Source organism: Suricata suricatta, chromosome 8, assembly GCF_006229205.1.
Source record: "Suricata suricatta isolate VVHF042 chromosome 8, meerkat_22Aug2017_6uvM2_HiC, whole genome shotgun sequence".
In the NCBI taxonomy this organism is placed as follows: domain Eukaryota; kingdom Metazoa; phylum Chordata; class Mammalia; order Carnivora; family Herpestidae; genus Suricata; species Suricata suricatta.
In genome coordinates, this window is record NC_043707.1 from 30172886 (window position 1) to 30198480 (window position 25595).

General features: G+C 50.7%; 1 protein-coding gene and 1 long non-coding RNA gene across 2 annotated transcripts in view; both read right to left on the reverse strand.

Annotated features, from left to right (window-relative positions):
* Positions 1-25595, reverse strand: part of CUX1 (cut like homeobox 1) — a 353536-nt gene that overhangs the window by 321283 nt on the left and 6658 nt on the right. The window lies entirely within an intron of this gene.
* LOC115298299 lies at positions 1832-7869 on the reverse strand. The gene is made up of 2 exons (XR_003911700.1): positions 7752-7869; positions 1832-4327 (listed from the first exon to the last, which is right to left on the reverse strand). It is a non-coding gene; the product is annotated as an uncharacterized LOC115298299 (long non-coding RNA).

Below are 25595 nucleotides of genomic sequence, written 5' to 3' on the forward strand. Positions count from 1 at the left end.
AGTATAATCACTCAAAAAGAGGAAAACCCCACCCTTTGCAGGCAACCCAGCTGAGCCCGCCCAGCTGGAAGCCATCTCGGAGCACCTTCTGAGCCTGCATGAGGGGGGCTGGTGTTGAGAGGGTCACATGTCACGGGCAGCTGTTCTCTGTCAAGCTGAAGGGCAATTGCAGGCTGGAAGGGCAGGCAAATAATTCCACGGATGGCCTGGTGTGATTTGTAAAATGAGCCAAACAGGAATGCTGAGATCATCTACTATATGACAGGCTTTATTCCATAAACCTACCAGAATGTAAGCTTCTTAAGGGCAAGAGCTACCTTGGCCTCTCCTCACCAACCCCAGAACCAAGAAAGAGGGTCTGGCCCATGGCCAGGTGCTCAGTACGGGCTTCCTGAGTTACTGGTTACTTGAATAGTGGTCAGAAATACACATGTTGGTAGGAAAATATCCAAAGGAAGCGAATCACAACGTTCACAGTATTAGGACTCTGGTAGTGGGACTGTGGGTGATGGACAGAGCCACCCTGGACGTGTGCGAATCCCATGCTCCAGGCCCAGCAGTACCACCGCCACATCAGGACCCTTCGTCCACCCAGCCCCCAGCCCTGAGCCAGCGAAGGCCATGGGCACCTGCCTTCTGCTTCCAGGCAGGAGCTCCCAACACACAGCCAGTGCCTGAAGGAGCTCGCAAGCCCCAGGATCTGGGGCAGAGCCAGGCAGTTTGTGAAATTCAAAGGACAGAAACATCTCAGTCCCAAAAAACTGGGGCAACAGTGGGTTGCAAATGGGACACCTGTTAACTGACCCTGAACAGCTAACCTACTGAGTGTGGAAACCCATTTTCCACACAGACAACCAGCTACTTCGCAGAGCTTCAGATGATCAGCCCAGGCCAAGAGAGGGGACTCTGAAGCACATGGAATGACCCGCCAGGACAGAAAGGATAATCAGGAGCAGACGTCCAACTACCAGGCGGATGCGGCTGACGTCCAACAACGTCCAAACTCCCACCGCCGGCAGGAAGGAGGCAGGGCACACCCTCGCAGAAGCAGAAGCGGCAACACAAGGCACATGCCTACCTCCTCCTGCCACCAAGCCCGAGTGACCATCTCTACAGCCTGTCAGTGCCTTGGACATTTTTGAGTCAGAGGAACTAGTCCAACTCCTGGCTCGTGGCAGTGGCAAGCTGGGGTCCTGGGGCAGGTGCAGCAGCCTGGACCTCGGGCAGAGTTCTGGGTCAAGGTGCCTCTCTCCCATGACGCCCAGAGACCAACTCATGAGAGTGCCACTCGGTAGAAATTCCTTCCTCACACTGTTGCTTTCTGTTTTTTAGGTATGATATTGGGTATATGGTGTTTAAAAAAAATAAACACGTTCTCTTTTAGAGATACGTACTAAAATATTTACAGGGAAGTATGATATAGCCTTCCCAAAATTCAAGTAAATGGGAGGCAGAGATGAAACTAGGCATAACATCAGGTCCTAACTGGTAAAGCTAGTTGGTGGTAGGAACATGGAGGGCCCATTCTAGTTGCCTCTCTACTTTGGGGTCCATTTGAAATTTCCTTAAGTGCTCTTCTAAATACCAGGCAGCAGCAATGCTAGCTTCTCCAAGGGCAGTTGGTAACAACACATCTAGGGCTTCTCCAAGAAAAAAGAAAAAAGAGGAGGAGAGGAGAGGAAGGAGAGCCCGAGGTGGAGGGAGTAAGGGAAAGAGGGAGAGGAAGGGGGGAAAAAATCTACTGTCTTTAAGACACTGCCCATAAAGCTGTAGAAGGAGAAAGAAAAGAAAAAAGAAAGGCGAAGAAAAGAGAAGAAAAAAAAAACATGGCTCACTAAGCGGGGAGTTTATTGAACAAGTAAGTTATCAAATCAGCGGAGAAAACAAGCCATGTCAGCATTAGATCATTAAATCAGCATTCTGGCAAAAAACAATCTTTCCAAACATTCTGATGACAGCTGGATCAAACCCGCCAATACACGACAGTAATAAATACAGTTATTTGGGAAGAGAAATAGGGAGTGACCTTACAGTTCCACTGAAATATGCCAAATAAGGGAAGCTCGGAGCTGCAGGAAATGGAAAAGAGCGGCTAATATTTGGCAAGCTTCCTTTATGATCAACAAATTAAAATGTTAAGGAAGCAATTTGTTGAGAAAAGATATTTTTAAAAGGAGCTGAATCATGCAGGTTCAACCCCGGATATGGTCAATTGGTAATTTTAAATCATTTGGTAAAAGTTGATATTTTCAGCCCCCAGCAGTCGCACTGAACACATCCCTGTGTCCATCACCAACCGGCCTCCCGCCCAGCTCAGGTGGAGGCGGGGCCACAGGGTCCGGTGTCAGTTTCCAGCAGCAGCTCGGGCTTGGCTTAACCGGGTTCGCAGCAACGCAAAGTCAAGCTGCCGTTGGAGGCGCTTTCACAGAGGAAGAGAAACACGAATGCGGGCCCGAGTCCAGCTTTAGGTTTCCAAAGACGCTAGACGCCAATCCATTTGCAATCATTAGCCATCTGACCTACTTTGGATCCAGAAAGCCTGGGGTTACTGGATTTCTTCAAGAAAAAAAAGTAGCAGTTGTACTGGTTTCCACGATCCGGGGATAAATAGCAAGCCCTTCTTGTGATTAAAAAGCCACGCCTATGCGAGGGGCCAAGGTGTACCTTCATTAAGCTGCCACGCCACGCTTCACATGGTGGGGATGGTGGGGAGGTAGGGGAGGGAGGAGACAGGCTTTATAAAATAGGGGCTCACATGACTGATAAGTCAATGAAGATGAAAACGTCCAGGGAGGGGTGGGGAGGGGGTGCTATCTTAGGCGGGGTGGGAAGGGAACTCCAGACCTGGGTCCCGAAGGAAGTAAAACCGAGGCAAACCAAAGCCAGACTCCAGGATGGGAACCCCCCCCACCGTCCCTGAAAACAGAAACCAAAATGCTTCTGGTGAGACTTCTGTCCGTTTGCTTGGTAACAAACAAGCTGCTTTAGCTTTGTCATAACCTTGAGGAATCTAGATAACGGCTGTTTTTTTTTTATGGGAGCTCCCTGGTAATGAGCCCTGCACCTCGGTAACCACTGAAACACAGTGTCCAGTGTTCAAAATACCTTGTTCCGGCCCTCGCACTGCACTGTGCAGAGGGCCTCAGCTGTGCGCTCCCAACGTGCGGCTCAAACGCTGGCTGGGGCCACGGATGCCCGACCTGATCCCTGAAGGGCCGCATGGTCTGGAAGGGCCCTGAGTGGCCGACAAGACCAGTGCCGCTGTTGGCCGGCTCTGAGGAAGGGGACGTTCCGCTCCTGTAAGAACCGCAGCGCCAGGTGCCCCCCTGCCCTCGGGAGACCAGCCTGACCGGAGAAAGCACGTGGGGGGGAGAGGGCAGACGGATTCAGGTGCACTGCTCTCCACACAGTCCACTCTCCAGGTCAACTGACCGGGAGGTGCCAGAATTGCCCGGGACTTAATTCTGCCAGCTGGCCAAAGGCCGTCTACTGGTCCCCTACCTCCCCCAGAATGGAGGACAGAACTTCCCTCCAGGTGTTGAAGTTCATTAAACAGCTGGCCTCAGGCAAAGAAAAATCACCTCTGCCACCTTCAGGGTCAGACTAAGGACCCCCACCGCCCCACAAAGACAGACCGGAGTTCAGCAGGTCCTGCCAGGGCATTGTGCGACCGCGGTCCCGTTCCCATGGTCTCTGTGCGAAGCTGGCTGGGGGGCCGGCCAGATACACGACCCTCAGGCCACCGTGCTCCACGTGGAGAGCAGGGACCCGGACGCCCACAGAGCCTCGAGGGCCTCCAGGCAGGCTCACCTGCCCTGGGTGCTCGGAATCCTCACTGGCTAAGCCAGCCCGGTGAAGTGGGTCTCCGAAAAGCATCAGTAAGAACAACTAAAGGGGGGAGCAATCCTGAGAAAAAACCCCAAAACACCTCCTTGCAATGATGCAAAGCCCTGGGAAGGATTAAATCATCCTGAGGGAAGTCGGGGTAAGGGGGGGGAACAGCCCTGTGGGGGCAGAAGTAAGAGGAGGGGGCAGAGCAGCCAGTCCATCCCTTCAGCTCATTTCTAAGACTGTCCCCTCAGAGTTGAAAGGAGGCGGCGCATTAATCCTCACTGGCTAAATCCCATCTTCTCGCTTCACCTGACTCCAACCTCACTCTGCTTTATTTAATTCAAAACAGCTGATTTCAGAGGTGTTCATCCTCATTTTTCATTCTAGTTCACATCTTTCCAAAAGCTGACTATTAAGTAAGAGCGGTGAAAGGCCTTTCTGTGTTGAAAACATCTTTTATGTGTTGAAAGTGGATGAAAGCCATGCATTTTGACTCCTGGAAAATAAAAAAAAATTTTTTTAAGCGCTTCTTTTTATTTCTACAGATATTTCAAAACTATGACATTTATTGAATGCTATGCCTATAATATGCAAGGTACCGCGGGCGATGAGGGAGTGTCGGAGCCCCGCACAGCCCCTGCGCTGCTGCCGGCTCCCGGGGGGGGGGGGGGTGCCAAGGGAGGACCCAGGTGACTGACACTGGGTGCAATGAGGGCCGAAACGCGGGGCAGGCCCGGGGGCCCAGGGGCTTTAGAGGAGGGCAGAGTCTGTCTGCTGCAGGAGATCGGAAGGGCTCTGGTCAAACAGAAACAGGAACTTGAGCTGGGCAGGGCTTGAGAGGCTGGGGGAGAGGGATGCACGAGGTGCTCCCGGGAGGGCGGGTTCAAAGGCCCAGGGGCCTGGTACAGCCGGCACATGTGGGAGTCAAGGAGCTGGAGGTCAAGGAGGAGGAGGCCCGAGGAGGGATCCCTGAGTTAATTTGGCTTCAGGAAGGCAGTTTCGGTTTGGTGCTGAAGAAGGGACCCCAGAGCACAAACAGGAAAGCTCGTGAGCTTCTCCCGGGGGCTCTGGAGGCAGTTTATCCGCATGGGCCGGAGCAACAGCGGCTACAGCAGTGTGACCGGCTGCCCCGCAGTTGGAACTGGAGAAACGGTTGAACTTCATCTAACTGGGGCAACTTTTGAAGCTGCCAACCACAAGGAGGAAGCATTCCCTTCGGGCCTGCAGGAAACAGATTGTCCGGCCGCGGCGGCCCGGCTCAGGGAGGCTCCCATCCCTCCCCACGCCCACCAGGCTTCTTGCCGGGCCCAGTGTTAGGGCCTTCAATTAGCGAGCGTGGACCAGCAGCCTAGGCAAACAGTGAAGGTCAGGGAGGATAACGGACGGGCACACAGCTCTAATGAGGTACACAAAGTGCAGCGTGGAACAACATTCTGGTCACTATGTGTCGGGACAACGTAAAGCCTGCTGGTCACTTGCCCACTTCCCGCTGACCCCAGCCATTTCTGACACAGAGGGAAGAACACAGAGAAGGCGCCAGACTCCATGTTGGGACTTAAATTACAAAATCCCTGCAGGACCACTGAGGACCTCTCCCACCACGCCACGTGCCCTAAGCCTCGATGTCACTGTCAGTCAAAGGAGATCACGCACTAGGCCGTGCGTGACAGGACGCCCAGGCCGACCATGATGGCCTTCGAGGTTCCAGAGATGGAGCTCCCCAGGCTGGGAAGGCAGAAAGGCTTCTGCAGGGAGGGGGCGGGGGGCTCCAAGTGATTGTTCTTCCCCGCCCCCTCCCCCAGCCCCGTGCAGAAAGCTACAAGTAAGAGGGAAGGAGAGCCCCCCTGGCTGGCTCAGGGGGATGAGCATGCGATTCTTGATATTGGTATCAAGTTCGAGCCCCACACTGGGCGTAGAGATTACGTAAATAAGTTAAAATAAACTTTAAGAAAAAAAAGAGAGAAGGAGAGAAAACAGAGGGAGGATTGTATCGCCATCCCAAGTGCGTCCGTTTTTAGTGTGAATAAAAACGGGTAGGAGCGCATGGCTGAGAATGAGGTGGTGTTTCTTCGCCAGCAAGGACGTTAGGGTTAATAACAGCTCCCGCCTTCAGAGCACCTCCCTGCCGGCTCCCCACCCCCACCCCCACACTGTGTTCTTGTGACCACCCAGCCAAGAAGGTCTGGCCTCTGGCAGGTGGGGGAGTGCGGCCAGGCGGGGCGGTAACCGACGCGGGCAGGACCGCAACCCACCACCCCTCATCCCAACACAGCAAGGAGACTGCTGCCCTAGGTGGTTCCAAAGCCACTCGCTGGGGGTCACTTGCTGGCAGCCAGGCTGGACGCAGCCCCCCAAAGATTGCTGCAAAAGACAAGACTGGTGTTTCCTTATAAATGGCTGTCTTCACGTACAGCCTCACCCCGTCCTAAGTTCAGGCCTTTGGAAAACGTGTGAGCCCAGGTTAAGGTGGCAGACTGACACATGCATCCCCTCTGCGCCCTCTGCAGCAGGAAGGTCTGAACTCGTGCGACACAGAGAGAGGAGGGAGCTTACAGCTTGACCTCAAAATGGGACCCAATATGCAGTAAGGTCCTCTGTGCCACAGAACTTGGACAGGCTCGGGACAGGGAGCAGCAGGGGCTTTGGAAGGTGGGGGTGCAAGGTGGGCAAACTGCCATTCAGAGGAGCAGGCAGACCCCCCCACACCTCCCCCACGCCATCATCAGAACACTGAAATTTCTCTCCGCCACATCCAGGGAGACTGAGTGAGCATCCCGGCCCCTTCCCCAGTCTGCGCACTGGAACACCGGCCATCGGACATATAGCCCCTAACCACCCCTCCCTGCTGGGAAACCAAAAGCCTCCTGCTGGAGAAACTGTCAGCTCAAAAGAGCCACAGTTACTGACACTTCAGGGACGCCCCCCTCCCCAAAAAACACCTGGCTGATTTCTTACAGTGAAGGACACCACCTGTCAACTGTCCCCAACCTGCCCACCCCACCCCCACACCCAGATTCCATATAGGCACACTAGTGCCTCACTCTTAAGCACAGATGGACGACAAAAATGTCACCAGGCATTTGACGAAACCTCTAACTGGGACCAAAACAGAGAAAGAAAAAAGGAAAGAGGCGAATCAACAGGAGAGGGGATAAATAAAATTGGTCCAGCCAACACAACTGGAGAAAACATCAGAGAAGAGAGAGGCCACGTTCCCTGCAACATCACAGATGAATCTCCGTGTCGCAATAGCCAAAAAAAGTACGTGCCAGCAGCGGCATGCCAAATGACACCATTTTTCTAGAGCACAAAACCAAGCAAGAGTAATACCACAGCATATGCACATTTGCAATAAACGACACTATTTTGAGGCTATGACATAATAGATAAAAAACGGAGGACAGGGGTCACCTGTTGGGATCGGGAAGCAGGGAAATGGGAGGGAAGGAGTTTCCAAGCGGATACAAATTATTGGGGATCTTCTTGGGTTCGGGGGAGCAGAGGGAAGCGAAGTTTGCAGATTTTAGTTACGATGCTTTGTGACCAAAATGTGTTACATCCAATTGTTGACAGATATTAAGTAAGACAGATTTTAAAAAGTAAAAAAATGAAGTCAACATAGGCAAGAGAACTTTTAAAAGAAACCATGGTGAATGCAGCTGGTGAGATCAAAAAGGACACTTCGTGTACGGAACAAGAATAGGGCAGAAGAATGGAACATTCAGAGAACAAGAAAGAAAACTCAGAAGTTACAAACATGACAGATAAAAGTGCAGAGAGATTGGATGGTTGAACAGTTCTCCCAGATATATCAAAAAAGACAAAGACATGAAAAACGGAAGGGGAGAGAAATGGCCAGATGCGGCCACGAGGCCCAAGGCCTGAATAATGAGTTCCGGAGGACAGAGAACAAGACAAACCCTGAGGAGCGCAGTCACAGTCCCGGGGAACAGGAAGGCGAAGATCGGGTCTCCACATGGTGTCACAGAGAACCGGCACAAGGGATGGGAAAGGAGCCGCCGCCCCCCCCACCCCGACGAGGGGAGCCGCATCTTTCACTTCCGAGGGCGGAATTCTGGAATTCCATGCTCGGCAACCATCTTTATCAGGAAGCCACTGGATGGAGAGGATCCCCCCAAATGAGATACTGACCGAGAAAGACAAAATCACAGAATTTAGGGGACGGGGATCCAAAGCAGGAGGGGAAAAGGAGGTCCAAGATGATGGGGAAGGGGACCGGGAGGACAGCAGGGCCCTGGGCCCTGGGCCCTAGCAGCAGCAGCCAGGCCCGGCTGGAGAAGGAAGAGGAACAAGAAGGGGGCTTCCAAGGAAAACACGAACCCCAACCTACCTGCTGTTTTAAGAGATGCACGTTGCTGGAAACGAGCTTGGGGATAAATCAGACCTTGTACACAGAAACTCATATTTCCACAGTCATGGCTATCCAAACGCCCAATACTTGGAAACCGGTTGAGCCAAAAAGGGAAATGGGGCCCCTATGCAGGGCCCGCGGCACCACACCAGCAAGCAGATGCCCGTGGAAACCCGAGGACCGAGCGCAGAAGCCCGCTGCGTAGACGGTACCGCTCCAGGGCGCAGGTACTGATGGTGGGGACAGGTGGGCAGGGGCCGGGGGCTGGTTCTTTGTTCATACTGCTAGAATCTGGCTAAAAACTGAAAATAAAGTGCTCTGGAGGAAAGAAAACCTGCGAAGACAAGAACTACCTTTAGAGCATTCTTATTTTAAAATGAAATACGTTCAAAACGATGGACCTTTTTTATTCTTTCTGTGCTTTCTTCAGCAACTCCACACTCTGATAACCGTAAGGACCAGGGAAGAGTGTTCTGCTTCACAACTGTTTTTACTCCCAAGCCTCTCATCCCTTACCATTTTTTAAAAATTTTATTTCTTTTTAGGTAAACCCTATGCCCAACGTGGGGCTCAAACTCACAAACCAAAAGATCAAGGGTTGCACACTCTTCCAACCGAGCCAGTCAGGTGCCCTCCCTGACCATTTTCTTAAATATTTTTTATGTTTTTATTTATTTTGAGAGAGAGAGAGAGAGAGAGAGAGAGAGACAGAGACATAGAGAGCAAGCAAGAGAGGGGCAGAAGGGAGGGAGGGAGAGAATCCCAAGCAGGGTCTGCACTGGGAGCTCAAAGCCCAATGTGGGGCTCGAACTCACAACCCGTGAGATCATGACCTGAGCTGAAATCAAGAGTCGGATGCATAAGGGACTGAGCAGCCCAGGCGCCCCTCCCTGACCACTTTCTAATGGCAGAACCTAGGAGCTGTGCCGCAGACTGGGCTGGAAATGTCAGGTTCAGGGGCTCCCAGTCTCCCACTTCCCCAGAGGCTGCCGGGACTTAAAGCCCAGGAGGCCCTTCCTGTAGCCCCGAGGCAGCCGGGCACCCAGGGGCACCTACGCTGCAGGGGAGCCTCCAGCCCCCACCAGGCATGGAGTTCTTTTTTCCTTACCATCCGAGACTTCTCACCAATAAACTTTCTGACTTTGCTCCTGAAATCCCCAAGGGCCGCTGCATGTTCTGTAAAACGATTTCACCATTTCCCCTGAATTTTGTCTTCCTCTTATATACCCAAGAGTCAGACCAAAGTGCGTTTTACACGAACTGCCTACACTCACAATTCAGGCAACAGTCAGCGCCAGTCCACTGGAGGTTACGTGATCTAGGAGAGAGGAGATGCCAATATCGGCCACCCTGTCCCTCTCCCATACCCCCATGGTGGCCCCCCTTCAGAAAAGGCCAGGGCCAACTCCATAAGAGCCCAAATCTGCTGCCAAGGAAGAAACACCTACTTGGAAACAGTCTTCCAGATCCGGGCCAAGAAAACACAACTCAGAGCCTGACACGTAAGTCACGTGGCTCAGCTGCCAAGTCCAGCTCGTGCGGTCGGCAGCCACCGGAGGCTGAAAGCCGAAAGCCGCTTGAGGAGGGTTCTGTGGGTCTACACGCGCTCTGTCTTCTATCTGCTGTGCATCCAAGAAGCTACTAGAAAGTGTTCTCATCCTTCACAGTAAGCACATCCCCTAGGCGCAAAGCCTCCCTGTACCCAAGTGATCAGTTCTGAACAAAACTGTCCCCCACCCCCACCCCAGGCCCAGCAGGCTGAGGAAAGAGGAGAAAATTAAATCGCTAGCCCCACCCGATGCGCCCCCACCAGACGCAGAGGAATCCTTTGGCCATCTGCATCCGAAAGGACTTCCACTTTCAAATTCCTCCTCTCTATAGGAAGTTTGCCACCAAATATTAAAAGCCGAAGGTGCCAAGTACTGCATGACTCACGTTTTTCATTTTGACGTGGAAGTTACGCCCAGGAGCAGGCTTTTGCCTTAAAAATACATTATTCAAACAGAATTGGGTCTAATGTGGACGCAGATCTTTTTAATCTCCTAAGGCGGAAAACCTTTGGGGGGCAGGGGCGCATAAAAGAAAAATGCAAACAACACAACATCAGAACATAAGCAGTGACCAGATGGCCCAGGCATCGCTGCCACCTTGATGACACGGTGACACGGGACACCTCAGTCTGGGTTACTACCACCACTATCATTCTTCTCATGGAAGGCAGTCTCTCTTGGTGAGCTGCCTGCACCGTAAGACTGTCCTTGGCTTTTTTCAGGCTAAACAAATGGAGGATCGCATATCAGGCACTGTCCTAAGCGCAGTCTTAACAAAAGCCCTACAGAGTGAGTAGTTTTACTATCACCCTTTTACAGAGGGCGCAGGTTACGTGCCCAAGGTCACACAGCTAATAAATGGAAGAGTGAAGGTTCCAAGTTGGAAGGGTGGGCCACCCAAACCAGCGTGGACTCAATGGGTAGGGCAGTCAGCAGACGGCTCCTGGGCACACGCAAAGGCAGGCCATCCAGAACACCCCGCGCTCTCATACCCAGAGCCACCATTTCCAGGTGACCAAATGTCATGAGTCCAACACAATAAGCGTAAGAAAAGCTCCCCTAAGTTCAATTTCCAAGTGAGCATCTTTAGTCTTGGCCCTGACATTTGCTATAGCACAGGTGAAAATACGCCTTCTCCACGGGGGATGGTCAGCATAGGGCTCTAATCAGAACCTAGTTTAATCACTTAGTGGCTCGGGCTAGTCACAATGAAGGTTAGTGCTGAAAGCCACCCTGAATCCACACATTCCTCAACAGTCTGCGAGCAGAAACTGCCTCCACACCACACAGCCCGGGGCCTGCAATTCTTTTGTCTTTCTGGTCTTCTGCTCCCAAGCTGACAGCTAGTCCTCCCCTGAGGACGTCCTTGCCTACTTCCGATTTGTTGTTTTAATGCATTAGGACCGTGAGAAGCAGATGATCCCCACTATTAGAAGCATGTGTACAAAAGGAGCTGGGTGGAAGGAGCGGGCCTGGGAGGCTCCCTTGGAGACCCATCCCCTGGCAGCTCAGCCCACCACCACCACCCCCACTCCCCGGACTGCTACCTGTGTTCCGGAAAGCTCATCAGCGGAGATGAGGGAAGTGTCATTCTCTTAAACTATGAATTAAATAAAACCAACCCTCCCTTTTAAGGATCTAGCCTGGTGCTTCTCAACTTTTAATGTGCCTATGAATCACCTGGGGAATCTCATAAAAATGCAGATTCTGACTCAGGAGGTCTGGTGGGGGCCTGATGTCCTGCACTTCTAACAAGCTCCCAGGGGATGCCCGAACTGGAGTGTGGACCTCTCCGAGCGGCAAGGGTCTACACAGGAGAGCGCTGTCCAACAGAAACATGATAGACCCATTGTAACTGTCCTGGAGCAGTTAGCCCCAGATCTAGCTAGCTGGCTTCCTCCATTCTGTCCCCCATAATTCCTGAGTATTAGCTGGGAACTGATCCGAATTTTAGCTGTGCATGAATTTCAGTTGGGTATTCAACCACTGTCAACTCATCATCCATCTCCTATCATGAGAAGATTTTAAAAGATACCAATACCCACCCCAAACTGCGGAATCGGAATACTGGATGGTGGCCCAGAACGTCAGAGGCGGCAACCCCAGAAAAACAGGTGTGGCTGGAGAGAGGACCCTGAGGTCCTGCCTAAGAGGCCTCAGTGCACCCCTCCCCCAAGCCCTCTACCCTAAAACAGGGACAATCTGTGGCCTAACTCTTCCCCCTTGGGGGGAAGGGACCAGCTAATACCCTGCGGTCCAGGCCAAAGGGATCAGGGGTCACAGGGAAGAACAGTCAGAAAGAGAGCAAACAGAAGAAGAAAGAAATCAGCAAGCCCGACCACTTGAGAGGAGGAAGCAGCGCTCATGGATCTGAACTGAAAATGGACACAGTCAAGACCAGCAGGGAGGGGACAGGCTGCTGCAAATAGGACAGAGATGCTGACTTCAGGGACGGAGAGAAAAACATACACATGAGTGGGTCTTAATCATTCCGGCGATAACCTGGATTCTGAATGTCGGGAAAAGAAAAGAGATAGCGTAATTATAAAATCTAGCAGAGGGAAAAAAAAGATCAACCCAATCCAACATTACAAGGAAAGATACCCTCCCCCAAAAAACAGTAAAAAGAAAACATAATATTCCAGAAGTGCTAATCTAGCCACAGTTACCCTAAACGTATGCCAGTAAAATTCACTAATCAAAGATAGACTCTCAACCTGGGTTTAAAAAACAAGATCCCACGTCATATATCTAAAATAAAACCCATTTAAAGCCAAAGGATCTGGAAAGACTGAAAATCCGGAAAAAGAAAACAAGCTTTATCAGGAACACAGAAACCAACAATAAAAGAATAAACAAAATTATTGTAGCATCAACACAAACAGAATGTAGGGTAAAAAAACATCATAAAAGAGGAAGAAAGAAGCTACACAGACACCAGGAAAAGAAACTATTAATCAGGAAGATGTAAAGACCATGCTTGTACGCGCATCTAACAGTAGAGCCTTAACATTCTATAGTAAAACAGCTGTCAAAACTACGGGAAGAAAATCAGCAGAGACGTAGAAGAATTAAGTACCACAGACAAGCTCAACATAACACGTAGAGAGAAAATTCTATCCTCAAACGAAAAACACATTACTTTTGAGCACATGTGGAACATTCACAAAACTCCAAGTGCAAATTCCAAAGGGTCTCTTAAATATCTATTCCAAAGAAATCAGCATTCATGTGAACTATGTTCTCCAACCATACGCAATCAAAACAGGCATCAATAGAATTAAAGTTTTGTTTTGTTTTTTGACAGAGAGCGAGCAAGCGAGCGAGCTCGCGTGCGCACACACGCGCAGGGGAGAGGGGTAGCGGGAGTGAGAATCTCAAGCAGGCTCCACGTTCACTGCGGAACCAGAAGCAGGGCTCGATCCCACAATCCTGGGATTATGACCTGAGCCAAAATTGAGTCAGACACTCAACCGACTAGGCCACCCAGGCGACCCCCACCCCAAGAAGTTTTGTTTTTTTTTTTAATGTCAAAAATTTAGGGGCCCTGACTGGCTCAGTTGGTAGAGCACAGGACACCTAATCTCAAGGTTGTGAGTTCAAGCTCCACACTGGGCGTAGCCTACAATCAATCAATCAAATAAGTGTCAAAAATCTAGGCAAGATATACTATTGATTAACCCTTGGGTTACAGGGGAAATTACAAAACAAATACAAAATTACAAAGTGAATAAAAATGGAAGCACTAAGTGTCAGTTTGTGGAAAGGTGCTAAGGCAATTTTTAGAAGAACTATTACAGCTTTCCATATACTCCTCAGAAAACAAGAAAGAATTTAAATTATTAAAAGCTGAGCTTTCAAAAAAAGACGTCTGGATAAGAGAGTGCCCTCTAAGAGGAGTGAAATAAAGGAGAAAAATCAGTGACACGAAAGAAAAAAAAAAACGGACAAAGAGGTCAAGCAGGGCAAAAGGCGGGTTTCCTTTAGGAACTAGTAAGACAAACCAAACGCTGCATGAAACTGAAAATAAGTCACAGATACATTCAGAAATGCAGAACCTAGAAGCAGCTAGCGCTAAAAAAAAACAGATTTACACAAATCATAAAAATATTATGAACACTCATACAAGAGTAAGTGTTAAAACCAAAATGAAATGGATAGATTTCTAGAAAGTTATAAAATCCCCAGATTGGTCTATGAAAGGAAGACTCAGACTAATAAAGAAAGTGAAATGGTGAATGCCTGCTCGGTCTCGGGACCCACGGCGGGGCGGGACGGGGGAGCCCCACAGCCCTGAAGCTACAGAAACAACCCTCACCTTATTAGGAACAAGCCCAAAGCAAGTTTAACCTATAGGAGACCCATACAGTTTCAATTCCAACTAGATCAGGATAAGAAAAGCATAGGCTGATTTTACTAGAGAACACAGATGTAAAACCTATGCATCGAATCCAACCATATTTTAAAATTCAAGACAAGAATGTGCCCTACGATGCAATGCACAATTTGACCTCAAAGCATCCATCGCTGTAATGTAATGTATCACGTGCATGGCCTAGGGATCAAAATCGCATGGCCATGAATAGATTTTAAGAAAAACAAAGTTATTTGCTAAAGGTCAACACCTAATTATTATTTAAAAGAAAAAAAAACTCTCAGAAAAGGAGGGGAAAGGGAATCAAGGTAATTCCTAAACCTGCTTAAGGCTCCTACCAAAAATTCCCTTCGAGACCAGGAAAGAGCAGTCCACCATCACTAACCGCTATGCAACAGAGTCCTTGAGTTTCTGGCCAACAAAACACGTCACTCTGGTTCAAGGAGTGGAAGGAAAGGGACAAACAAGAGTCATTTTTTTGGCAGATGATATTATTCCCCAGGGAAAGGTAACAGATCAAGGTAAATCAGTAAAACTTAAGAGATTCAGCAAGCCTGCCAGTTTCAAAATCAACAAACAAAACCAATTGTTTTTCTTCCAAACCACAATCATCAATTAGAAAAAAAATTTTTTTTTTTTTAAATAAGGCACTGGTCACAACACTACAAAAACGGTAAAGGACTAGAAATTAATTAAATAAAGAATTCACAAAATTTTTTTGGAGGAGGAATTCCTAAATAAATGCAGAAGTATCTTTGTTCAAGGGTGGGACAACTTAAAAGGTCTTCATTCCCCCCACCCCCAAATCAACCTGTCGATTTCACCCAAACTCAACAGAAACTCGAGCAGAACTTGTGGAGGAACCAGACAGAAATGTGCGGGAAAGAACGATGGACCCTGAGTCATCAAGATACTCTGAAAAAGGGGAAAAGAAGATAAATTCATGTGATCAGAAGTTAAAACGCATATAAGGCCTCTGTGAAATGGTGTAGATCCAGCACAAGAACAAATAGGGGGCAGAGCAAAAGAATGACCCCAGAAACATTTTCGTGTGTTCATGAGGACTTGACACACAGAAGAGGCAGCTTCCCAAAAACCACTGGGTAGGAAACAGAACTGCTCAGTGGTGTTGGGAAAACTAGCTACCTCTCTGTACAAAAACCATCTCCAACCTAAAGATCTAAATGTGGAAGAGCAACGTTGGACAGCTGTTTGATAAAGCTATCAAAACACGAGAATCTCTGGGGTGCCTGGCTGGCTCAGTTGGTAGAACATGCGACTCTTGATCTCAGGGTTGTGAGTTCAAGACCCACATTGGGCATGAAGATTACTTAGGTGAATAAACTACTAAAAAAAAAAAAAGAAAAAAAAGACAAAAAAGACATGGGGGCCCCTGGGTGGCTCAGCCGGTTGGGCATCCGACTTCGGATCAGGTCACGATCTCACTGTTCAAGCCCCAAGTCAGGCTCTGTGCTGACAGTTCAGAGCCTGCAGCTTGCTTGCTTCTGATTCTGTGTCTTCCTCTCTCTCTCTGCCCCTCCCCGGCTTGTGTGCGCACACCCGTTCGTGCATGCTTGCTCTCTCTTTTTTCTCTCTCTCTTTTTCTATCTTTCTCTCTCTCTGGAAAATGAAAACAAACATTAAAAAAAAATTTTTTTTAAGCATTAAAAAAAAAAGTACGAGTATCTTCATGATTTCAAATGGGGAAAGATATTCTCAAGAGCGAAACCACACCAAACGTGAGGGGAAAGATCTGACAGACTGGACTTCATCAAAATTAAGGGTTTTTTTGTTTTGTTTTGTTTTGTTTTGTTTTTTACCTATTGAGGGACACTACAGACAAACCAACGAAAGAGACTAGAAAACAATTATTTAAAACAGCAAAAACCAACAAAGGATTAGCATGTATAAACATACAAAGAACTCTTAACAAATCAACAAAAAAAAAATGGTAAACCATTAAAAAATAAAACACTAAATGACCAGACAATTTACAGAGGGGTAAATCTGAAAATCTTACAAGTATAAAAGAGATCGATAACAAGTATGAATGTCACTGGTGATTAGAGAAGAATCACACAACGCTGAAGTACCACTTTAAACCATCAGAATGGCGAAAAGTCTCCAGGAAGTGCTGACATGAACGTGGAGAGCGCGGTGGCGCCTCTGCTCTGGGAAGCAATCTGGCAGCGCTTAGTGAAATTAACAGCCCTCTTCACTCTGGACTCAGCAATCCACTCCCGGACCAGCCATCAAGCCCTGCGTGTTAAGGAAGCCCCAGGTACTGGAGTATCAGAGACCATGATGTGGGGCCACCTCCACGGAAATGGACACAGGAGCAGGGGGATGCTAAGGACTGAACTGCATGTCCCAAATTCATATGCTGAAGCCCTAGCCCGTGATGTGATGACATTTGGAGGTGGGTCTTTGGAAGGTCGTGAGGGTCCGGTCCCTCCATGATGGGATTAGCAACCTTGTAAGAAGAGACACCGGGATGCTCCCTCACTCTCTCTCAGGCCGTCTGTGGCCTGGAGGATACAGCAAGAAGATGGCTGTCGGAATAGGAAGAAGCCACTCCCTAGAAACTCAATCTGCAGGCACCATGACCTTGGACTTTCAGCCTCCAGAGCAGTGAGAAATAAAAGCCACCCAGTCAATGTATCTTGTTAGATCAGCCTGAGCCAACCAAGACAGGAGGATTCTTCAGAGGGAGTCCAATGCTGCTATCGTGAAGGACGGCCGCAACGTGTCGGGAGGAACGTGGACGGATCTCGGATCTCAGAACCAGTGAGGAGTGGGAAGGAGGAAGAGAGGTATACAGCACAATCCAGACAGGAAGTAAGCTCCTTACACCTCCAAAGCAGGCCACACAGTTCACAAGAATGCAGCTGTGTAGAGGCATACTAAACCACACAAGTAGACGGGGGGGGGGGGCGGGGAGGCGCGACTAGAAATGGGGATAGAGCATAAGGAAGAAAAACTTAATAAGATGAATCATGTGTGCTGTGAACTGAGCAGTGATGCAGGGTGAGACACACACACACACACACACACACACACACACACACACACCCCAGAGGCAGGCAGAAAACAGGGATCTGGATTCTCCTGCCCATCTCGTACGAGTATTAAAACTCTTACAATTTGACTTATGATTTCAATTTTTAACACGATAAAAAAATCAGCATGATGTCCCTAAACTTTGAAAATTACAAGGGACTGAGTTGGTAATGACCCTTCGCATCAATTCCACACCTATTGGAATCGACAGACCGCCGAAGAACATGCACACACAGCTGAAAAAGATTTGGTATTTTGCCTTAACTTCTGGAACCTGTCAATTTCATTCTCAATTTACACCAGCTTCTAATTATACTTAACTGAATATTAACCATTCTAATTGCGTAATGCTTTATTGGCTCCATGTAAAGTATCAAGGGACATCTGGCTGGGCAAATGGGACCCCGTCTGCTACTAGGAAAGACAGCTTGGAGCACACATCCCTCCTCATGCTCTCACGTCTACCCTCGACCAGGACCACAGTCTCCCAAAAGCAGGACTCCTAAGTCCACACCAGCAAAGCAGTCAGAAGAAACTTTCTACCATCGATTTTAACTGCCACATTCCTGTTTCGCATCGCAGAAAGCTGGGAGCAGGGTGATTGCCAAGACTGAGGGCCCAGGCCCCTTCCACATTCCTGCTCCGTGTCCCCTGCATCCCACACTGCCCTGCCCCCGCCCCCCACCCTCCAATGCTTAGATTGGTGGCAGCTGGTCCCGGAGCCGCTTGGCCCACAAGCACGGTCATGGGCTTTTTCCTGGCTCGTCTCCTTTTATGAGAGAAGCAGCACTTTCCCAGCAGCAGCCCTGACGTCCCCTGTCTCTGGTCAAAACTAAGTGCCCCCACCACGCCTGGCCACAGGGAAGGCCAGGCCAGGACAGTTTAGACAAACGAGTTTCACGCCGTAGCAGGGAAGGGTGAGGAGGCAGGCAGGCACGGAGGGAGAGAACCCGGGTGGGCCACCCACTGCACCTGTTGTTAGCCAAGCACACACCTTCTCATGAGTCCATCTGTCCAGCACACTGGTTCCAAAGCAGGGTGGCCCCACCACGCAAGGCACCCGAGGCAGCGGCCAGAGGAAGACCAGAGCAGAAAAGGTTGGAGCAGGCCAGGCATTAATGGAGCACCTTGGAGAACAAACAGGAGCCGCACACAAGACATCAAACAGCAACAGGCTCAGAAACGGGAACACAGAGTCCCTGTATCTGACCCAGCATGCCTACCCCTGGGCGTGTACCTAAAAAAGCCAAGAACCTACTTCGCACAGAAACTTGCACACAGAGAGATATCACGGCAGCATTATTCATAAAAGCCCCAAAGCCGAAACAACCCAAATGCCCATCATTTATGAGCAAGTCATCCGATGCTCTATACCCACACCACGGGAGCTTAGGCGTCCATAAGAGGAATGAAGAATGGATACACGCCATGCGTGAACCCAGAAGACATTACACCAAGTGAAAGAAGCCAGACACAAAGGCCACATACCGGAAGATTCCATTTATACGTGAAATTCCCTGAACGGGGAAATCCACAGAGGTAGAACAGAGTTATGGTTACCCAGAGCCAGGGGCGGGAAGCGGTGGGGGCAGGTGCAGGGCAGGTGCAGGGCAGGTGCGGGGGTCACAAAGCCCTCTTGCTGGAGGGTTGAAAATGTTCTAGAATTCGACTGTGGTGATAGTTGCACAACACGATGAACACACCCCAAAAACTAAACTGCAGGCTTTAAAAAGGTTAATACAGTGAACGCTTTATGAATTTAATCTTAAAAAACAAAAACAAACAGGGGCGCCTGGCTAGCTCTGGCAGTAGAGCAAGCAACTCTTGATCTCAGAGTCGTGAATTCAAGCCTCATGCTGGACACAGAACTTGCATGAAGAAAAAAAAGAAAGAAAGTAAAAAGCAACAGAACACAGGTAGCGGGCATCCTGTCCAGGGAGCTGTGCTCTGAGGCATGTGGAATAGAAAAAGAAGTGTTCCAAGAGCACTCTCTACCATGACAGCCCCCAACCAAAACGTGAACCTTAGCCATATGCTCAGGTTGTTTTCAGGTCACACTGTCCCTTAAAAAACCGAAACCTGGAAGATGTTTAGACCTCCTATCGGCCCTCGCCCTAACCCCAATATCGGCCTCAGCTCAAGCTTCTGAAAGCAGGGGCTCCTGGGCCAGCACATCCACTCTGCGTACCCAGTGGGGAATACTCTGGAAAACTCAGAGACAGCATTAAAAAAAAAATCTCTGTTTGAGGCGTAAGAATCAGCTTTTGGAAGACGCCCTGAGCCTCTCAAACAGCAGGCATCACACAGAAACAGGACACTGGCCACTGAATTCCACACGCAGGCACCTCTGTTTCAAGTCCGTTCCAAGAAGCGTCCCTGGAAGAACAGCTAGGTGGCAGGTGCGCCTGGGACGGCGAAGGCAGGCAGGCAGCTGTGCTGGGACCTGGCCGAAGGGCCCGCCCCCTCCGTCCTCATGGGAACACTGCATCGCCCTATTCCCCCCCAGAACAGCCTACATGTCTCCCATCACGAGACGTGGGTGCTCCAGGGGCAGCAGCCCACATGTCTCAGCTAGACCCCTTCCCTCCACCTAACATAAAACCACCACCATGTGCAAAGGGGCGGGGGCAGACCTTCTGGGAAGTCCACACACCCACACTCTGTCCTGGGGGCTGAGGCTCGGTTCCCTGGTCCCTAGAGCCCTGCGTGTGGGCCACCTGGAAACACCACCACACAGTAACCTTTTGAAACCTGTCTCCACCTTCCTCGTTCACCCGGAAGTGCTTCTCACACCTTCTCTTTTCACGGCAAAATGTCTCCTGCTCTTCCACACTCTGCGTTCATCTGCGAGCCGCCTCCCTCCTGCATCCCAGAGAAGATGGAAGAATGCCTCGGTGGGGCCCTCAGCTTCCCCTGGCACCCCAAACGTACAAAGGAGAGTCCTTCTTGTCAACCTGCAAACAAGTTCGAGCCTCTGCATCACAAAACCGCCCTCCCTCCCCGCACTTCCCACGCGTCTTGCACCTCGACTTGTCCCAGGGAAAGGCTCTGGCTCCGGAGAGGTGGGACTGGAAGGCGCCCTGGGCAACCCAGAGGGCAGGCGGTTCCCTGCTGAGCGCAAAGTGGCCGTCCTGACAGCCAGCAGGCATGAACCCCCACCAGCGCCTACCTGACATGCCACCAGGTATCACACTGTAATTAGTCATTGTAATTGAAGCCGAACGTAATTAATTACATAATTTCGAAGTGTTCAAGTTTAATTCCATTAAAATTACATCATGAAACTGGGGAATTACAAAGGATTACCGACAAAAAGCAAATAGTGATGAATAAAGAAACTCCAGACAGACTCCCTGCACATCTGAGTCACACCCAATACTCAAGGACAGGGCAGTGACCGCACCTGCTTTTAATAAACCCATGGGCCCCAGTCAGGCGGCCATGTGCAAGGGCTGCCTCTTGAAGAGCCAGCGCTGGGTGACACCAGCCTGTTGGAAGCTTGGGGTCAAATGGACCCAGAAGGCCTCCCTGCGCCACTCCCTGCCCCTCCCCCACTCAGGTTCCTCGCCCATAGGTGGCCCCTTCTCAGCCAAGGCCACCACGACCCCAAAATCTCAGGGCCTGCATTCTGCCTTCTTCCTTACCCCTCCCCCCCCCCGACTCAGGTTGGTATCTTCTCTTCTGTCCCTCCCCACCTCTCACCAGACCTGTGCCTACCACACACCCCTCCCACGGTCATTACCCCCGCTTCCCGCCTCACTCTGGTCAGCCCTTCCAATGACTCAGTGGGGCTCTGCACAGAGGTTATGCTCTGTCTGCTCCACAGCCCTGGGCATGGGCAGTAGGTAATGTATGTATTCCTTACCTTTACTCTCTGTCTCCCTGCTAGAATGTAGGTCCCCTGAAGGCAAGGACTTCCCCGGTGTTCTGGTCATTCAAAATCTGTGCTACAACCCTGCGTGGCCCACAGGAGACGAACTCAGACAAGAGAGCGGGACGGCCAAGGACCACCTTTCCAGGCCCCAGCCCTTATAACCTGACACCTGGGGAGACGGGGTGTCCTGCAGTTCACTGACCAGCAAGGCCAGGGGCCCACTCATCCCAGCACCCCAAGGGTGATCAGGCACCGTGGAGACACCCTTGAGGAAGGAACGAATGGCCCCAACAGTCCGTGTGAAAAAGGAGCCGCTCCAAAACAGACCGAACTGCCAGCAACTTCGCTCAAACGTGCTGCGTTATTTCCAAGCCCGCTGCACCTTCAGAAGATTTTCTTTTTAAATTTGTAAAACTTCGTTCAAAAAAAGCTGCATCGTCCCAAAAAAACCAGGCACACAAAAAAAAGTCAGCTGAATCCGGAGTAGCCCAGAAGCTCCGCTTTTCCATGATAACGTCCTCGGCTAAATTAAGCTGAGCGCTGAGGAGTCTCATCTGGTCAGGCTGCTTCTCTCGGGACAGATGCCCACCCGCAGACCCCTTACAAAGCCAGCCTCTTCAGCCTCTTGCAGAACACACCCCAATGCTGCCTTCCATGTGTGACCGAGGACAGGGCCCGGGGGGGGGGGGGGGGTCTGGTGCCATTGGTGGTGCTGCACGGATCCAAACCCAGCGTCGCTGTGGTGCCTGCATCGACCAGACTCCCGGGGGCTCGGCCAGCAGAAATTTGGTCTTGGCCATCACAGGGTGAACACACAAATATCAGGCTCTCACAGCAAACTGTTCCCGAGCACCAGCTTCAGGTCCCATGTCTCAGAGGCCGGCCCTAGTTCAATTCACGCTCTCCAGCCCATGGCAGCTAGACGGGGCACAGCCTCTCAGCCGCCAGCTCCTTCCCTGCTTCCCCGTGGCCCACCTCCCAGGATCAGGCCTCTCTCCTGCCTACTGTTTCCCCAGATCTCTTCCACCGCATTTGCTGGATGCACAGACAGGGCACAGAGGACAGCAGGGGACACAGAAAGGAGAACTGCCTTCAGCTCGCGGCCATCACCGCACCCCAGCTACCATAGTTTACTGATGCGAAGGCACAATGCTGGGCCAAGGAGGATGGGATCATCTGTTCTTTGACGTTGGGTCACTGTGAATGGACTCTGAAGTCTCAAGGCAGGGGAGGCTCTAGAAAGTTCTCAAATCCAAGGTCTCACCCAGATGTCCACCTTGGGTGTCAACCCAGGTACACACATGTACACCTCCCCAGGTTTCATTTCCGGCCCCAGCGGCTAAGTGACTTACCCACCCCAACTCATCTCGGGGGTTCGTGGACAGGGATGCCTCCCACAGCCTCATCACAAGGACCCTGGGGCTTCTACGAGTGGGTCTCATGAACAGCAGGGGTCGGCAGGAAATCCACGGGCCCAGGAATCAGCTGATGGCTCTAAGGCTCCGGGCTTCTCACCTAACCAGCCGGGTCCTCTGGCCTCCGCAGGGCTGCTATTTGTGCATGACTGGAAAGAAATCAAGGGCCCAAACTGCACCAGCCCCCGGTCAATAGTCAGGAAATGATAGCTGTTAGCATATATTAAAAAAAAAAAAAAAAAAAGTTTAAGCCTCTGCCTTGTCACCAGTGGACAGAAGACCAGCGACAATCCGTGTGATCCACACGACCGGCTGTGATGCTGCCCTTCTCGTGCCCCTGGCCTGAAACCTCCCAGCAGTCCGGGGCCCAGGGCTGGGGAAGTTAACACTCAGGCGGGGGTCCCCCAGTTGAGATCAGCTCTCCAGCCCTCCCCACCTCAAATGAGAGGCCAGCCTCTCAAGCACCGACTGAAGGCACACAAATCCTCCCAGGGCTTCAAACCCTGGGATTCAACTCTAACCTGTGCCTTCAACACCAGCTTCTCTACTGAGCTCTGCCCTCCCCCCCACCCCCCCACCGTGACCCCAGGGCTCAGCCCTGAATTCCCAGCAGACCCCCCAAATCCCACAGACACTGCAGGGAGCACACCCTCTGCCCCGATCCAGGGTGGCTCCCCTCCATCCTCCCCATCCCTGTGGACCCAGTCCCACTCCCCCACCCCCTCCCCTGGGGCCCCGAGATCTGTGGCTCCTCAGATGCCCCTGGCAACCCTCACTTCCCCAAATCCATGCAAGTGCTTCTGCAGCCAGACGGTGACGTCACCACCACAAAAATATCCTAGGTACTTTCTTTGTAAATGAAGAAACAGAGAAAGGCATGCAGGCTGCAGAGGCCGCTGCCCTGGAACGGGGCTGGTCCGAGGCCTCTGCCCAGCTGCACGCCAGGCCTCACGGGGCGGCTTCCTGGGGGCTGAGCACACTTGCGACACTTCTCTGGCTTGGACACCCAGACCCTCGGGCCTCCCGCTGCTTGCTTTCCCGTGCTCGGGCTGGGTTCTAATCATTACAGTGCGCACTTTCCCCGTTCACGGGGGGAAGTTTCCTCCCATTCAGGCCCTAGGCACAGTCAAAGAATAAATCACTGTCAAAGATTGTTCTGCCTAATTCTATTTTTAAAAATGCGGACTTTTTTTTACGTTTTATGTGCCACAAATACAATTACACATACTTTAACCAATGTACATGCCACCTCTCAAAAGCGGAATAAATGGAAATAAGCAAGAAATCCATGTTCTGTCGGGATTACGTATACGGCTACATGCAGCTTCCAAAACACCCGTTTTGCTGTGCTACCTACCTTGCACAATCCAAAAAAGAATTCCATTTGCTTTCTTAAATGAACTAGCTGAATGAGTCTTAAATCAGGATATATGGGGTGGCCTCCTTGAAAGAGTCCAACGGCTCTCCTGCAGCGGGACTCAGTGGAGGCTACAGCCATAGCGTAACATAAGGTAGAGAAAGGGGAGCCTGAGCGGTTAAGCAGAGCCGGAAGCTACAGCGGGTGCTCTGTGGGGCCCATCAGAAACACCAAAGGAGGGAGGCAGACCTCAGAGACCGCCGGCCACCCTCCAACTGTTCTGCTGGGGGGTGGGGGGAGGTTTCCCAGTGTGGACTCCCTTCCTCTAAAGCCCTCCATCAACGCATGGCACGCAGCTCCATCACAGCCAATGCCAGCTGCCCGCTGGCCCAGAGTAGGAAGTGCTGGTAGCCTACCCTGCATTACCAGCGCCTGGGGCACGGGGCTCCCTCGGCGGTTAAAATAAAGGAAAAAAGGAGTGCGTGAAATAAAGTTTGATGCTCAGATGTGCACAGGGAAGATGAGCGCATTCTCCCAAATTGAGCATGAATCTGGGATCCTTCTAAGTGGCTTAGGTAAGGTAGGGCCCACCGTCAGGAACTCCGCCTGCCTCAGGTAAGTGGTCTGCAGCCCAGGGAGCCTCTACAGGAGAGAGAACAGCAGGACAGGTCAATGATTTGGGAAGATTCATCTGGCGGCCGCATCTATAATGGATTGTGACCTGTTTTGAACTTTTGAAACAAGTAAAGGCTACATACTTAGGCCTCGTGGGCCAGAAAGATATGGCTCTCACATACAAGCAGCCCCCAAAACTAACTGCATACACAAGCACAAAAGATGTACTAAAGCATCTGTGCGGTGTAAAGTGACATTCCAACACAGAGCAAAGTAAAACAATCGCAAACGATTTCCCACTCCCGACAATGACCTCGCAGCCACAACTGGCAAGAACCTTCCTCTCCCAATCCCGCGCCAATGCTGACAAATTTGAGAAGTGGGGTGACGAGAGATGACTGAGGGGTCTCTGGGGATGACCCGCTCCAGGTGACGACTTCCTGACCACTCTCCAGCCCCCCTAAGCTCACCTGCAGCTGTGAGGTCCGTTGTGGACCAAGTCACCTGGATGGTGCCTTACAGCAGCCTGTGCTTCCCAGCTGACTCCTCGGTCCCACCCATGCCTACAGAAGCATGACTCCAAACCTGACCTTGCCCCCCACTTGGCTGATGGCTGTGACAGCACGTGGGATTATGTAGGCAAGGAACCGAGGCACAGTTGAAATGAAGGCATTCCAGTAAATAATGTTTCCACAAATGCTCCTGAGGTCAGTTTTCACTTTCAAAATAATACAGCTTAGAACATCTCTGCCATGTGAACAAGGCGGGAAGATGGAAATTGATCTGCAGGTCTTATGATTTTAGTTGTCATTTCTGCATACTGGTGACTCAAAATCTTTCCCCTTTAAAAGGTTTGTGTGCTATGGGCAGTTGCTATCTACGAGTTCAGTGAGGGCAGAGCAGAGCAGTGTAGAACAGAAGTAATTCACCATACCCAGAACCACATGGGTTCAAGTCCTAGGTCAACTACCATGGTGAAAAACAGAAAACAAAGGACATGTTTCACCATTATCTGCCATACCTTGCAGAATGAAGCAAAAATGGTGATAGGAGCAACAGAATGTTCCTATTTTCAGGGTAAGAGGGGGAAAAAAGTCTTTTCCAAACCTAATCAAAAAAAATTAAATGCACAATTCCCTCCAGCAA